Below are 17428 nucleotides of genomic sequence, written 5' to 3' on the forward strand. Positions count from 1 at the left end.
CTCTGGCTGTTATTTTAGTCCTGTTTATCATTCTGTATGATTCCAGGGTCAGCAGTTCCCTCTGTTCTCCCACTGTTACACCAGACATGAGAACAGGCTGAGACACTGGCCCAATGTTGTCCATAATTAATAAATAATAATATGTGCCATTTAGCAGACACTTTTATCCAAAAGAGTATGGGTGTTCCAGGGAATCGAACCAACTATCCTGGCGTTGCAAACCGATCTCCAAACACCACTCACATAACTTCAGGGAAACTAGCTTATTACACAGCTTATTAAACAGTACCACAAATTGAGCTAAGGGACAACATGGGTATGGATATTCCATTGCACAGCCACAGATAGTGGTATGGTATGGATATTCCATTGCACAGCCACAGATAGTGGTATGGAAAACCAGAGTGTTCCCATTGGGATGTTCCCTTCGGTATTTGGTCAGACAATTAATGAATGGGTACCATTACTTTATCCATTAGAATGGCCAAGGTAAAGCTTACTGTGAGCATGAGCATCAACACACAAGGTTCACATTATAATAAAACATGTTTTAACCTTTATTTAACAATAAATAAACTCAATGTGTTTCTACTCTACATGTAACCTATCATATGTAACCTCGTCTGGAGGGTGTATCCATTAAAAAACCTCCCCCATTACCTTTGGGAAGAGGGGGACAGAAATCACCTGCCGAGGGGGAAAAAAGACAGATGTCATTAAAGATAAAAGCTAAGTGTGTTACCTTCATGGCAGACCAGCAGCAGACAATGGAGAGGATGACATTAAACTGAGAAACGGCTTGTAGACAGAAGCTATTGCTCAGTGATTACCAATGTCTATGACTGTCCCTGACCAACTAAGCCTGGACACTTACTCAGTCAATGATATCATGAAACTCTTAATGCCCCTTTGTAAGCTTATACAATGACAAATGCAGGGTGGAATCTTGCTTCTGTGATTTCAAGATCCCATGCCTGACCTGGCTGGCCATATCTGCTCTCTGATATAACTGAGACAATAGGTTTTGAGGTATGCTATTTAGTGTATTAGGGGTTCCATAGCCTTTTTTTCACAACGTTTTTTCCACAACCAATTTTCCCATTCATGAATGCTGCAGATATATATATATATATATATAATACAGCTGTTAGTGCTTTAACCTGTGGGAATAGGCTAAATCCCTCATTCGTATGGGGGAGGGTTAAGTGAGGGTGAAAGGTTGTCCCTACATTAGTTTATTTCCCTAATGATCTCAAACTATCGTGATTAGTCTGGCAACGGGCATTATGCTGCCATGATAACAACAAAGACAACCAGACATCAGACAAGAGACAAATGTTTTGTGACACATGTGCAGGACTGCCCGTGTGTTGACCCTGTGTAAAATGCAATCTCCCTTTAACTTGTTATTTAAACATCATTGTTGCCAACTTTGGCTATACTCTTCATTGTTGTGAAGATATCACCTGCAGTTGCCTCCCTTATGAAACCATCAATACTCCATTGGGATAAAATAGGCTACGTGATTTGAAATTGCATTATGAAGAAATCCGTTGTATTAATTATTGAGAAGGACATCACAAGCAATGGGTACACTATTACATGATAATTATTCACAGAATGGAATATGTTTCTAATTCATATGCATATTTTTCTGATAAAAACGTGAGGTCACGTGACAATATTTCACCGGAGCTGTTACAGATGTGTCAGACGGTAGCCTATATGTGAAAACAACCCGGAGCCGAATACACCCTGTTCGTGAAGCAGCCAGAGTAATCCAATTGGTAACGTTAGGACCTGCTTGGAAGACTATTTTAGTCAATTTGATAACATTCATCTGCCAAGATAAACGTTAATGTTGACAATTAACCTACATGATAGTTCGTCTACTGTCTGTGTTTTGGTTTAATAAACTCTAGGAACATATCCATGATGTTATCAGATAGATGCACATGGAGGAATATAATTAACGTTTCGTTTGGCAAAAAAAAAAAAAAAGGAACTATGTATGAAGACCAGGGCGTTCACATGTTAAATGAAATGATCACAAGGCAAATGGATCTGTTTTTCCATCAGATAACTAATGTTTTTAACGCCCCTTTGGCTTTGTTCTGAAAGGAGCGGCGGCGGCTCCTTGCATCACACTATGCTGCTTACATATCCAGCCAAAGACCTCATGCACCCTTTCTAAAAGCATTATACAACTAAAGCATGCAGTCCTACTGACTATTGCTTATGAATGTGTTATCGACACTTTCAGTATACAAACTGCATGATGTTTTAAAAGTCTTATAAAGCCCAGTCATGGTTTAAAAAGCATGCTTCGGATTCAAACGCTAGCCACTATGTTTCAGCAGCATCGTAAAATGAGATCAGTAACGAAACTGGACCTACCTGTACTTAAAGTGCAACAGTTACATCCACAACTACGTGCAGTTCTTTTTCCCGCGGTTATCATATAGTCCTATAATTATTTGTTAATTAGTTATAATTCTGCGCAAAATCCTTGAAATAAACCAACAGAGCACTCACTGCTTGAATCGCATGGCACTCTCTACACATTAGGAAGGGTCTTATTTTCTCCTGGATGAGCAAGGCTGGGTAGCTATCCCTTTATGGAACGTACCACTTTCAACAAGGGGATTCAAACTCATTTTTACTCACTAAACCATAGAATAAGATCAAATATAATTGCTACATTAAGTTACTAATGCATTATTACATGGATTTAATTACAATACCGTTTTGTCTTCACATTTGGTGTTTTTGAATAATGCTTATATATGATCACATTTGGCATGCGCTTAAATCTACCCTAATAGTAGTTGGAAAAGGCTCGCCCATAATCGAGTATTTTTCTACCAAACCCAGATGTTAGAGAGAAGGCTGGATTTTCAAGGCGGATAGAGATGTTTGATACAAAATAAGGAAGAGAAAAACGTGAAAAGTAAATATGTTGCAGAATTTTAAAAAAAATCTAAACTCCCTCACGTGGACACAATCGTCACTTTGTTATTAAAACATGCAATAAAACAGTTATACACGTTTATAAACCGCACACCTTCCCGTTCCAAAAGATCTGAATTAACGTTATAGATCTGCTACTATTCGGAGTAAAAAAAAAATTGCTAATATGATTGACATATTTATTTTAATGAAGAACAGAGAGTTCCTTGAAGTCATAACCTGATAAGTTATAGATGTTAAGACAGAAATAACTAGGTTTCAATTTGACAAACCTAATGTTTATTCCTCAATATAAAACCAATATTAAAGGATATGTAGTTTGATATTGTAAAAACAGACATTTCAAACAAGAGACAGGATGCTTGGGGACAATATCAAAACAGTGTCACTGTAAACAAGTTGTTCACTATATTGTTAACATGCAGAAATACAGTACATGGAGAAAACTGAAAAATAAAAATTACTTTAGACTAGCGTTTGCTCTGAACAGTGTAAATATATAAGACATTCAGTATTAACTTATTCTAAAGCTGCAATATGCACCTTATTGGGAGTTATAATCTACCAACGTTGTCTGTCGTTCACCAGTTATGTGGTTTCATGCCATCCACCAGCAAGCAGCAAAGCAATACACTTATTCAAATCATGTGTCAAGTAATAGCCAGTTTAGGAGGAATGACACTTGCAATCCCACAGTGCAGTAAAGACAATTCAGCTAAAGCAGAATACAGATCACCACTAACTATAGTGCTCTTTGTTGTGGTATAAATTAATAGTGTTGAAAGCATTTGTATTTATCAACATATTAGGGCCTTCATGGGGCCTTGGAAGTGAAACCATACAAAACAAACATTTGCATCCTACGGCAGTATGGTATTCTAGTCTGAAGAGGTTGAATCAGTCATTGGGTTGAACGTAGTGAAATTAGATCAGTCCAGACACAGAAACCGGAGAGTTCCTAAAATAACCCTTGGTTGGGGTGGGTTAGGAATCACCAAGTAGCCTAGCTCGCTGTGGTAGCCTCCATGTCCCCGTCCCTGTAATCCAGTTGGAGTTTGAGCTTGGCAGGTTTGACCACTTGTACTCCCTCCCTCTGTAATTGTGACTGTCTCTAATTGAAGCCACTTGAGGAAGACAGAACTTCCTCCTAAGTTCCTCGACCACACTGTGCTTTCGGAGAACGGGCCCCTGCCGAAGGCTAGGAGATGTGAGCAGAGGAAATACAGGACCATGAACCCCCTGGTGTAGATGAAACGACCATATGGTTTCCTTTGAAAAACACGACCCTCATCACAGGGACCCCAGCATCTTTACTGGAGCCACCCTCCAATCATATTTGCTGTCGGGTGTTCTTCCAAGATGGGTTGGAACTACTAGAATTATGGTTGCACAATTTTTGTAACTTTTATTAAATGACCAGGGAATTTATTGCATGCTTCAGAAATTTTGCAATCCTAATTGTTGTGTTTCCAAAGATCTAAGCAATTCAAAAATGAATATCCTTATATCAGTCTACAAAGCGGGCAGTACTATCATCATGGGACAATGATAACATTCCAGGCAGTACTATCATCATGGGACAATGATAACATGCCAGGCAGTATTATCATAATGGGACAATGATAACATGCCAGGCAGTACTATCATCATGGGACAATGATAACATGCCAGGCAGTACTATCATCATGGGACAATGATAACATGCCAGGCAGTATTATCATCATGGGACTATGATAACATGCCAGGCAGTATTATCATCATGGGACAATGATAACATGCCAGGCAGTACTATCATCATGGGACAATGATAACATGCCAGGCAGTATTATCATCATGGGACTATGATAACATGCCAGGCAGTACTATCATCATGGGACAATGATAACATGCCAGGCAGTACTATCATCATGGGACAATGGTAACATGCCAGGCAGTATTATCATCATGGGACTATGATAACATGCCAGGCAGTACTATCATCATGGGACAATGATAACATGCCAGGCAGTATTATCATAATGGGACAATGATAACATGCCAGGCAGTATTATCATAATGGGACAATGATAACATGCCAGGCAGTACTATCATCATGGGACAATGATAACATGCCAGGCAGTACTATCATCATGGGACAATGATAACATGCCAGGCAGTACTATCATCATGGGACAATGATAACATGCCAGGCAGTATTATCATCATGGGACTATGATAACATGCCAGGCAGTATTATCATCATGGGACAATGATAACATGCCAGGCAGTACTATCATCATGGGACAATGATAACATGCCAGGCAGTATTATCATAATGGGACAATGATAACATGCCAGGCAGTACTGTCATCATGGGACAATGATAACATGCCAGGCAGTACTATCATCATGGGACAATGATAACATGCCAGGCAATACTATCATCATGGGACAATGATAACATGCCAGGCAGTACTATCACCATGGGACAATGATAACATGCCAGGCAGTACTATCATCATGGGACAATGATAACATGCCAGGCAGTACTATCACCATGGGACAATGATAACATGCCAGGCAGTACTATCACCATGGGACAATGATAACATGCCAGGCAGTACTATCATCATGGGACAATGATAGCATGCCAGGCAGTACTATCACCATGGGACAATGATAACATGCCAGGCAGTACTATCATTGTGGGACAATGATAACATGCCAGGCAGTACTATCACCATGGGACAATGATAACATGCCAGGCAGTACTATCATCATGGGACAATGATAACATGCCAGGCAGTACTATCACCATGGGACAATGATAACATGCCAGGCAGTACTATCACCATGGGACAATGATAACATGCCAGGCAGTACTATCATCATGGGACAATGATAACATGCCAGTCACAAAAAATGGAAACCAGAATGATATTGGGAGGCATTTTCCATACAGGACTACGGTACAAGGTCTTTATAGTGCCGGATATGGTCTCAGTCCAGTTCTGTAATATTAATTTACCATTTGATAGAATGAAATAGCCTCTAGGTGGAGTCTGTCATTTGTGATGATGTCAGGTTCTCCCTGGAAGTATCCTTATTAATTAGATTGCATACTGTACATTATTAGACTCGGGCAATTTCACGAGCGTGCAGTTCAGAAGCAGTAATCCCCTATGGGTCCTGCCTACTCATGGGGTTGGAGTGGAGCCAGGGTGTATTAGAGACACACATGTCGTGAGTGTTACACTGAATGACCAGAAGTCTGTGGACAACAGCGTTCTCCGGGCATCCGCTAAAGCCAGATTCGTCCGTCAGACTGCCGAGATCGTGAAGTGTGATTCATCACTCCAGAGAACGCGTTTCAACTGCTACAGAGTTCAATGGCGGTGAGCTTTACACCACTCCAGTCGACGCTTGGCATTGTGCATGGTGATCTTAGGCTTGTCTGCGGCTGCTCGGCCATGGAAACCCATTTCATGAAGCGCCCGACAAACAGTTGTTTTGCTGACGTTGCTTCCAGAGGCAGTTTGGAACTTTGTAGTGAGTGTTGCAACTGCTATGCGCTTCAGCACTCGGTGGTCCCGCTCTGTGAGCTTGTGTGGCCTACCACTTTGTGGCTGAGCTGTTGTTGCTCCTACTTCAAAATAATAGCACTTAAAGTTGACTGGGGCAGCTCTAGCAGGGCAGAAATGTTCCGAACTGACTTGTTGGAAAGGTGGCATTCTATGACGGTGTCACGTTGAAAGTCACTTAGCTCTTCAGTAAGGCCATTCTACTACCAATGTTTGTCTATGGAGATTGCATGGGTGTGTGCTCAATTTAATACACCTGTCAGCAACAGGTATGGATAAAATAGACGAATCCACTAATTTGAAGGGATGTCCATGTACTTTTGTAAATATAGTGTATATTGTTATGATTGCTGCATTAAAACTTCATTAACCTCAATATCAATAAATAATTTAAGCGCCCATTAATATTTTCAATTCAGCCTTTGAAATGAGATATTATGATGGTAATTTCAGAGGCTGGAAACATTATGGCCAATGTTAAACATTAGCCTGTGTTGTAGTCAGTCAGTCAGTCAGCCTGAGAGGCTGCCTCTGTTTGGGTGATGTGGTTGAAACTGCCCTCTACCCCATAGAAGCCACCACTGCCCCCCAGTGGCTATAGGAGTGCAAAAATCAAACTAATTAGTTCATATATACAGTACCAGTCAAAAGTTTGGACACACCTACTCATTCAAGGGGTTTCTTTATTTTTTTAAACTATTTTCTAAATTGTAGAATAATAGTTAGAATAATAGTGAACACATCAAAACTATGAAATAACACATATGGAATCATGTAGTAACCAAACAAATAAAAATATATATTAAATGTTTAGATTCTTCCAAGTAGCCACCATTTTCCTGGATGACGGCTTTGCACACTCAGTCATAGCAGATAGTCAAATGTCTCCAGGGTAAGACAACAAACATTCTTCTTGTGCTGACAGAATGTGTTTGGATTATTTAATCAATAACAAAAATGGTCACTGAGTGAAACAGACATACTCAGTCAGCTCTTCTCTGTCTTTGCCAAAACCTTCAGCTGTACTAGAATATAATTTTAAAGCATCATGCTGGTACAGAAGCCAACCTACACACCCAGCCATCGCCTGCTTCTGAAAACGACTTGAGACGTTGCTGTATTGTAGACGTGTCTTAAAGACTCTGAGTTTTATATTTTCACTCTATGATGTTGGAATAATACTGTGAAATTGTGAAAATGAGTGTCAGAGGTGTTAGTGTAAGAGCTGTTTGAAAAGACTGCCTGAAATTTTTTGCCTGGAGTTGTGGCCTGCCTGACGTCACCAGGCAGTAAATTAGTTCATAGACAAATCAGAAAGAGGGTTCCAAACTGCTCTGTCGAGTTCAACTCTCACATCATATTTTTACATCCAAAATGGTTCATGGGCATTTCCAGGGATCAAACAGAAATTATCATTCCCCTGTTGTTTTTCTTTGTAAAACACGTCAAGTTGGAAATGTTCATGACAAGCACGCACACACACACACACACACACACACACACACACACACACACGTGCACGCACACACACGTGCACACACACACACAGACACAGACACGCACGCATGCACACACACACACACACACACACACACACACACACACACACACACACACACACACACACACACACACACACACACACACACACCGAGAGAGAGAGAGAGAGAGAGAGAGAGAGAGACTTGGCAAACAAAACATTTTACTATTACGGAGGAATCTACGTGTAAATTGATGCCTACTCCCTGTTAATTTGCTCAAGTCACCATAAAAAGGGTTGCAGCATGCATGACAATGCCCCTCTCTATTGACTTCTGAGTGCTTAGGCCTGTCCCCAGGCTGCTCTTTCCCCAGCGCTGCAGCTTCAGCCACATGAGCCTCACATCTGGCCTCAATAAGCCACTACAGCTGTTAGTGAAATCATGTGTGTAGTTTAGAGGGTCCAGACCACAGAGAGCACCCTCCTCCTCCTCCCCAAACCACAGCGAGGTGGAGAGGGAACAATTTGACTGGTTGAGCCTGTATCTCATGAAAGGTCTCGTTAAAACCAAGCCAGTAGTCCTGTATCATCGTACAGGCATATTTTTGGGGCCTTTCCTGCAGTGGTTTATGTGCTCGTTTTCTTTCGAATGTGTTTGTTTGCCTGAGTTTGTAATGGAAAACAACTGATCTCAAACGTAAAATGTAACACGAGAGAACACTTATCAAGTGTGACGATGCACAGTAATAAATAAATGAAGCGTAATGCACTGTGTCTCATAACGCACCATATCACTGCAGTTCACTAAAGTTGAAATCTTATTGCAACAAAAACAAATCAAGAAAACTTTGAAGTAGAGCTGAAACAGTTTCTAAGCAACAACAGTAACAACAGTATTCCCACTATTCCAGTTTGTTGGATATTTGGGGGGGGGGGTATTACTTTTCAGTTCGCACTAAACTCTGTAAAGTTATCCATGCGTTTTTCTACTCGATTGACAAGACATTTCTTGTGGCAATATATTGAGTCAAACTCACAACCTGAGATGCCAAAATAATCTACAGCACAGGAGGCTGCTGAGGGGAGGACGGTTCATAATAATGTCCGGAATGGTGTGAATAGAATGGTGTCAAACATGGAAACCACGTGTTTGATGTGTTCCGATAGCATTCCATGTATTCTGTTCCAGCCCTTACTATGAGCCGTCCTCCCCAGTTAAGGTGCCATCAATCACCTGTGATCTACAGTAAATACAGCAGTATCTTATACAGTGATATTGGGAATGCTAATAGCCTAGAGCCAACGATAAACAACGGCTCAACAAATGGAGTATTGTTGATGCAGAAAACACAGATCTATTTTTGCTATAGAGATCATAATGGAAGTACATAGGGTCATACATAGAGTTGCAAAATTCCCTCTTTTTTCTGAAATCCCGGTTGGAGGATCCCCGGAATAAGAAGGGAATAAGCAGGAAATCCAGAAATCTCCAACCAGGATTGCTGGGAAACCAGGGGATTTATTGAAAGTTCCCAGAATTTTGCAATCCACTCATACCTACCTATCTATGGTGATCGTTCAATAAAGGTGTCTATGCTCAGGGCGTCATGTCATAGGTATTGGACAGCAGGTAATGGCTGGTATCAGGGATGGTTAAGTGAGTGGCAATTTGGTAAGCAGCTGTCGTTCACTGATACACAGGCCTTTCCACTTGAAATCCAATTCGTGCCTGTGGTCTCCTTTCCACTCTTCGAGCCAACAGCCCAAGTCTTGGAGCTGCATCCACAAAGCCACTGCCACGCAGCACACTCACCCTGTTCCAGCTCTCTGTGCCACCCCTCTGCTTCAGCTACAGAAAGAGCTGTACTTTGTGGTTGAAGAGAGAGAATGATGGACAGAGAGAGAGAGATATATCAGAGAGAGAGAGAGAGAGAGAGAGAGAGAGAGAGAGAGAGAGAGAGAGTGAGAGAGAGAGAGATGGGGGAGTGAGGCAGGGCAGAGCACAGTATGTATACATTTCAGCGGGAGTATAATCCACTGTAACCACAGGTCCTGCCTGCTCTACCAGCATCCTTTGCTGTAATCAAAGTACATTCCCAAACCTCCTACACACCAGCTCTTTGCCCCAGAGAGGCCAACTCACAGGCATTATCAAACTGAAGAGGAGAGGAGTCAGTTACTCCTCGGCTCTACGCTGTCATTTTGCTTAATCCCATATCAATTGATTAATGAAAAACACATCCAGGGATGGTGACACATTTTAGATTACAGTTTGAAGGCTAGGGGGAACTGACAAAGGCCCTGAGACAGGAAAACATTGAGACAGAGAGGAGTGAGTCAGTGAACACGGAGACAACAGGAAGGGAGGCCTAGCATACTTGTTGAAAAAGAGGTGTTTGTTCAGTCGTCTTCAAATGAAAACACTGTGGAGCTGAGTGATACTGCACCGCACATGTTAGATGAACAAAATAAAGAAGCATACTGTTGCCAATGACCAAATATTTATCTTCTGTGTTTACTCTTTATAAACATGTTTCATTCCTTGGACAATGTTTTATCTCAGAGTTATTCTGAAAACGCTACAGAATGCCCAGATCCTGGCAATCCTTAAAGGTGCACTGTCACTCACGACACATTCCATCGCTATGGCGTAATCCAGTGGACTTTCTGTTGGTTTGGAAGTGTCATAATGTAAAATAAATAATACATGTCATTATGTGGATTACATTACAGCTATTGAACTTTCGCCTCTTTTCACCAGAGTCAAACTACTGAGCGTCCAGTCCTGCCAGGTCTTTAATTGAAAGCAGTCTCTTCCCCTCTCTCCCTCCTGTCTTACAGACCTTTTGACACCGGTCCAAACTAACTCCCTTTCACCCCTGCATCCCCCTACTTCACTTCTTCTGGCTCTAACCCTCTGCAGCTCAGAGAGCAAGATACATCCAAAACTTGGCCTATTCACTCAATACCAACACACCTAGTCACAAAGGCCTGGGCTCATGTTGGAATCTCACCCTCCCTCTCCAATTCCCTTACACTCATTTCACACAGAATGTTATTTTTCTTTATTCATATATGGATTTATTTCCTTGATATTTGATCTGAAAGATACTAAAGGTCTTACTGTAAAATGTATTTGTCTGAATGTAATGAATGGTAATTTCAGTAAGAAAACAGATGGGAAATGAAATCAGATGCAAGGTATCGACCAATCAATACTTTTTTGCTCGTAAAAAGACTAAACAGATCAGGATCAATTTCCAAGTGCCTACCCTAATATGTCTGGAGTCTACACAATGGCCACAGACTATTGTTAACAGTTTTAGTTAACTTGGTTATAACGAGAAACAATTGTGTCCTAAGAGGGCGGTATTTACACGTTCTCTGTGTTGTACTCTCCGGAAACATGAACAAACTTCAGAAACATCCATTCTAAATAGTTAAAAAATACAAAAAAAACTTGTGACATTTTAATGTAATGCTATCCAGATACATACAGTGCCTTGCGAAAGTATTCGGCCCCCTTGAACTTTGCGACCTTTTGCCACATTTCAGGCTTCAAACATAAAGATATAAAACTGTATTTTTTTGTGAAGAATCAACAACAAGTGGGACACAATCATGAAGTGGAACAACATTTATTGGATATTTCAAACTTTTTTAACAAATCAAAAACTGAAAAATTGGGCGTGCAAAATTATTCAGCCCCCTTAAGTTAATATTTTGTAGCGCCACCTTTTGCTGCGATTACAGCTGTAAGTCGCTTGGGGTATGTCTCTATCAGTTTTGCACATCGAGAGACTGACATTTTTCCCATTCCTCCTTGCAAAACAGCTCGAGCGCAGTGAGGTTGGATGGAGAGCATTTGTGAACAGCAGTTTTCAGTTCTTTCCACAGATTCTCGATTGGATTCAGGTCTGGACTTTGACTTGGCCATTCTAACACCTGGATATGTTTATTTTTGAACCATTCCATTGTAGATTTTGCTTTATGTTTTGGATCATTGTCTTGTTGGAAGACAAATCTCCGTCCCAGTCTCAGGTCTTTTGCAGACTCCATCAGGTTTTCTTCAAGAATGGTCCTGTATTTGGCTCCATCCATCTTCCCATCAATTTTAACCATCTTCCCTGTCCCTGCTGAAGAAAAGCAAGCCCAAACCATGATGCTGCCACCACCATGTTTGACAGTGGGGATGGTGTGTTCAGGCTGATATCCAAGATGGCGTAGCAGTAGGACGTGTTGTCGTGTCGTGTCCCTTGTATATATCGTTTGTTTTCGTTTTTTTTTCTTCACATATCTTTAAAACTTTTTGCTGAACCTCAACTTCTTCTAAATACTCTCCTGCAACCCGCCTCACCCAACGTAGCTATTTTTCCTAAAGTATTTATATTTACTTCGGATCTGGAACCCCTCAACTGAAGCTAGCCAACTAACTACCAGCTTCAGCAAAACATTGCTAGCGGTCTTCAGCTAACCGGTCATCAGCTAACCTTTAGCTCGGAAAGCTCTCGCCAGTTCGAACAACGCGACTCTAACCAGAGCATAACGGATTTATTATTTTATTTTTATTTTTCATCCCCGGATTCCCATCGCAAACTGAACATTTTGAGCTCCTGGGCTACAATATCCAGACCCACGACCGGTCCATCGATGTCACCGCATGAAGAGGAATAAACAGACTCCCCCCATCGCGACGTCCCCAAAGGCTAACTCTCTAGCCCTTGCTATCTCCTTGCTTGCAAATTCGGTCTGCTAACTGCTAGCTTGTTTAGCCCGGTCCGCTAACTGCTACCGTGTTTAGCACCGTCTACTAACTGTTAGCTTGTTAGCACAGGCCTGCTAACCGTCTGAATCGCCGCGTCCCAAACACTCACTGAACCCATATTTACTTTCTATCCCTTTTCGATTTTTAATTTGTTTATACCTTCCGGTAACCTGCCTCACCCAATGTGATACGGAACCGCTATTATCTTTACATTTTTAGAACACACTCAAGAACCTCCAGAAGCTAACCAGCTAACTGGCTACAAGCTATTTAGTCATTGTTAGTTTTCTAACCTGGATAACACTCGCCAGTCCAGCTTCCCTGCCCCATCCACCGCTGCCCCTTGGACACTGATCACTTGGCTACATAGCTGATGCATGCTGGACTGTCCATTAATCACGGTAATCCATTCTGCTTGTTTATGTTTTATCTGTCGGCCCCAGCCGCACTTAGGCTCTGTGTGTAGTTAATCCGACCCTCTCTGCCTAATCAATCGTCATTCTACCTGCTGTTGTTGTGCTAGCTGATTAGCTGTTGTTGTCTCACCTACTGTTTTAGCTAGCTCTCCCAATTCAACACCTGTGATTACTGTATGCCTCGCTGTATGTCTCTCTCAAATGTAAATATGCCTTGTATACTGTTGTGCAGGTTAGTTATCATTGTTTTAGTTTACAATGGAGCCCCTAGTTCCACTCTTTATACCCCTGATACCTCCTTTGTCCCACCCCCCACACATGCGGTGACCTCACCCATTACAACCAGCATGTCCAGAGATACAACCTCTCTCATCATCACCCAGTGCCTGGGCTTACCTCCGCTGTACCCGCACCCCACCATACCCCTGTTTGCGCATTATGCCCTGAATATATTCTACCATGCCCAGAAACCTGCTCCTCTTATTCTCTGTCCCCAACGCCCTAGGCGACCAGTTTTGATAGCCTTCAGCCGCACCCTCATACTACTCCTTCTCTGTTCCGCGGGTGATGTGGAGGTAAACCCAGGCCCTGCATGTCCCCAGGCACCCTCATTTGTTGACTTCTGTGATCGAAAAAGCCTTGGTTTCATGCATGTCAACATCAGAAGCCTCCTCCCTAAGTTTGTCTTACTCACTGCTCTAGCACACTCTGCTAACCCTGATGTCCTTGCCGTGTCTGAATCCTGGCTCAGGAAGGCCACCAAAAATTCTGAGATTTCCATACCCAACTATAACATCTTCCGTCAAGATAGAACTGCCAAAGGGGGAGGAGTTAGCCTGCAAAGTAATGTCATACTTTCCAGGTCCATACCCAAACAGTTCAAACTACTAATTTTGAAAATTACTCTCTCCAGAAATAAGTCTCTCACTGTTGCCGCCTGCTACCGACCCCCCTCAGCTCCCAGCTGTGCCCTGGACACCATTTGTGAATTGATCGCCCCCCATCTAGCTTCAGAGTTTGTTCTGTTAGGTGACCTAAACTGGGATATGCTTAACACCCCGGCAGTCCTACAATCTAAGCTAGATGCCCTCAATCTCACTCAAATCATCAAGAAACCCACCAGGTACAACCCTAACTCTGTAAACAAGGGCACCCTCATTGACGTCATCCTGACCAACTGGCCCTCCAAATACACCTCCGCTGTCTTCAACCAGGATCTCAGCGATCACTGCCTCATTGCCTGTATCCGCTACGGAGCCGCAGGCAAACGACCACCCCTCATCACTGTCAAACGCTCCCTAAAACACTTCTGTGAGCAGGCCTTTCTAATCGACCTGGCCCGGGTATCCTGGAAGGACATTGACCTCATCCCGTCAGTTGAGGATGCCTGGTCTTTCTTTAAAAGTAACTTCCTCACCATTTTAGATAAGCATGCTCCGTTCAAAAAATGCAGAACTAAGAACAGATATAGCCCCTGGTTCACTCCAGACCTGACTGCCCTCGACCAGCACAAAAACATCCTGTGGCGGACTGCACTAACATCGAATAGTCCCCGCGATATGCAACTGTTCAGGGAAGTCAGGAACCAATACACACAGTCAGTCAGGAAAGCTAAAGCCAACTTCTTCAGGCAGAAGTTTGCATCCTGTAGCTCCAACTCCAAAAAGTTCTGGGACACTGTGAAGTCCATGGAGAACAAGAGCACCTCCTCCCAGCTGCCCACTGCACTGAGGCTAGGTAACACGGTCACCACCGATAAATCCATGATTATCGAAAACTTCAACAAGCATTTCTCAACGGCTGGCCATGCCTTCCGCCTGGCTACTCCAACCTCGGCCAACAGCTCCCCCCCCCTCGCAGCTACTCGCCCAAGCCTCTCCAGGTTCTCCTTTACCCAAATCCAGATAGCAGATGTTCTGAAAGAGCTGCAAAACTTGGACCCGTACAAATCAGCTGGGCTTGACAATCTGGACCCTCTATTCCTGAAACTATCCGCCGCCATTGTCGCAACCCCTATTACCAGCCTGTTCAACCTCTCTTTCATATCGTCTGAGATCCCCAAGGATTGGAAAGCTGCCGCAGTCATCCCCCTCTTCAAAGGGGGCGACACCCTGGACCCAAACTGTTACAGACCTATCTCCATCCTGCCCTGCCTATCCAAGGTCTTCGAAAGCCAAGTCAACAAACAGGTCACTGACCATCTTGAATCCCACCGTACCTTCTCCGCTGTGCAATCTGGTTTCCGAGCCGGTCACGGGTGTACCTCAGCCACGCTCAAGGTACTAAACGATATCATAACCGCCATCGATAAAAGACAGTACTGTGCAGCCGTCTTCATAGACCTTGCCAAGGCTTTCGACTCTGTCAATCACCGTATTCTTATCGGCAGACTCAGTAGCCTCGGTTTTTCGGATGACTGCCTTGCCTGGTTCACCAATTACTTTGCAGACAGAGTTCAGTGTGTCAAATCGGAGGGCATGCTGTCCGGTCCTCTGGCAGTCTCTATGGGGGTGCCACAGGGTTCAATTCTCGGGCCGACTCTTTTCTCTGTATATATCAATGATGTTTCTCATGCTGCGGGCGATTCCCTGATCCACCTCTACGCAGACGACACCATTCTTATTACTTCTGGCCCGTCCTTGGACACTGTGCTATCTAACCTCCAAACGAGCTTCAATGCCATACAGCACTCCTTCCGTGGCCTCCAACTGCTCTTAAACGCTAGTAAAACCAAATGCATGCTTTTCAACCGTTCGCTGCCTGCACCCGCACGCCTGACCAGCATCACCACCCTGGATGGTTCCGACCTTGAATATGTGGACATCTATAAGTACCTAGGTGTCTGGCTAGACTCTAAACTCTCCTTCCAGACCCATATCAAACATCTCCAATCGAAAATCAAATCAAGAGTCGGCTTTCTATTCCGCAACAAAGCCTCCTTCACTCACGCCGCCAAACTTACCCTAGTAAAACTGACTATCCTACCGATCCTCGACTTCGGCGATGTCATCTACAAAATTGCTTCCAATACTCTACTCAGCTATCACAGTGCCATCCGTTTTGTCACTAAAGCACCTTATACCACCCACCACTGCGACTTGTATGCTCTAGTCGGCTGGCCCTCGCTACATATTCGTCGCCAGACCCACTGGCTCCAGGTCATCTACAAGTCCATGCTAGGTAAAGCTCCGCCTTATCTCAGTTCACTGGTTACGATGGCAACACCCATCCGTAGCACGCGCTCCAGCAGGTGTATCTCACTGATCATCCCTAAAGCCAACACCTCATTTGGCCGCCTTTCGTTCCAGTTCTCTGCTGCCTGTGACTGGAACGAATTGCAAAAATCGCTGAAGTTGGAGACTTTTATCTCCCTCACCAACTTCAAACATCTGCTATCTGAGCAGCTAACCGATCGCTGCAGCTGTACATAGTCTATTGGTAAATAGCCCACCCATTTTCACCTACCTCATCCCCATACTGTTTTTATTTATTTATTTTTCTGCTCTTTTGCACACCAATATCTCTACCTGTACATAACCATCTGATCATTTATCACTCCAGTGTTATTCTGCATAATTGTAATTATTTGCCTACCTTCTCATGCCTTTTGCACACAATGTATATATAGACTCCCCTTTTTTCTACTGTGTTATTGACTTGTTAATTGTTTACTCCATGTGTAACTCTGTGTTGTCTGTTCACACTGCTATGCCTTATCTTGGCCAGGTCGCAGTTGCAAATGAGAACTTGTTCTCAACTAGCCTACCTGGTTAAATAAAGGTGAAATAAAAAAAAATTAAAAAAAATGAGCTGTGTTGCTTTTACGCCAAACATAACGTTTTGCATTGTTGCCAAAAAGTTCAATTTTGGTTTCATCTGACCAGAGCACCTTCTTCCACATGTTTGGTGTGTCTCCCAGGTGGCTTGTGGCAAACTTTAAACAACACTTTTTATGGATATCTTTAAGAAATGGCTTTCTTCTTGCCACTCTTCCATAAAGGCCAGATTTGTGCAATATACGACTGATTGTTGTCCTATGGACAGAGTCTCCCACCTCAGCTGTAGATCTCTGCAGTTCATCCAGAGTGATCATGGGCCTCTTGGCTGCATCTCTGATCTCTGTCTTCTCCTTGTATGAGCTGAAAGTTTAGAGGGACGGCCAGGTCTTGGTAGATTTGCAGTGGTCTGATACTCCTTCCATTTCAATATTATCGCTTGCACAGTGCTCCTTGGGATG

The 17428-nt window shown here is 43.0% G+C and overlaps 1 protein-coding gene across 1 annotated transcript in view; it reads right to left on the reverse strand.

Annotated features, from left to right (window-relative positions):
* Positions 1-2582, reverse strand: part of LOC139368925 (plexin A3-like) — a 181704-nt gene extending 179122 nt beyond the window's left edge. Inside the window, exon 1 of the mRNA XM_071108425.1 lies at positions 2398-2582. The gene's annotated coding sequence lies outside the window, so the exon portion shown is untranslated. The remainder of the gene's footprint in view (positions 1-2397) is intronic.
* Positions 2583-17428: the final 14846 nt, after the last annotated feature.

Source organism: Oncorhynchus clarkii, chromosome 16 (genome assembly GCF_045791955.1).
Source record: "Oncorhynchus clarkii lewisi isolate Uvic-CL-2024 chromosome 16, UVic_Ocla_1.0, whole genome shotgun sequence".
NCBI classification, from domain to species: Eukaryota; Metazoa; Chordata; class Actinopteri; order Salmoniformes; family Salmonidae; genus Oncorhynchus; species Oncorhynchus clarkii.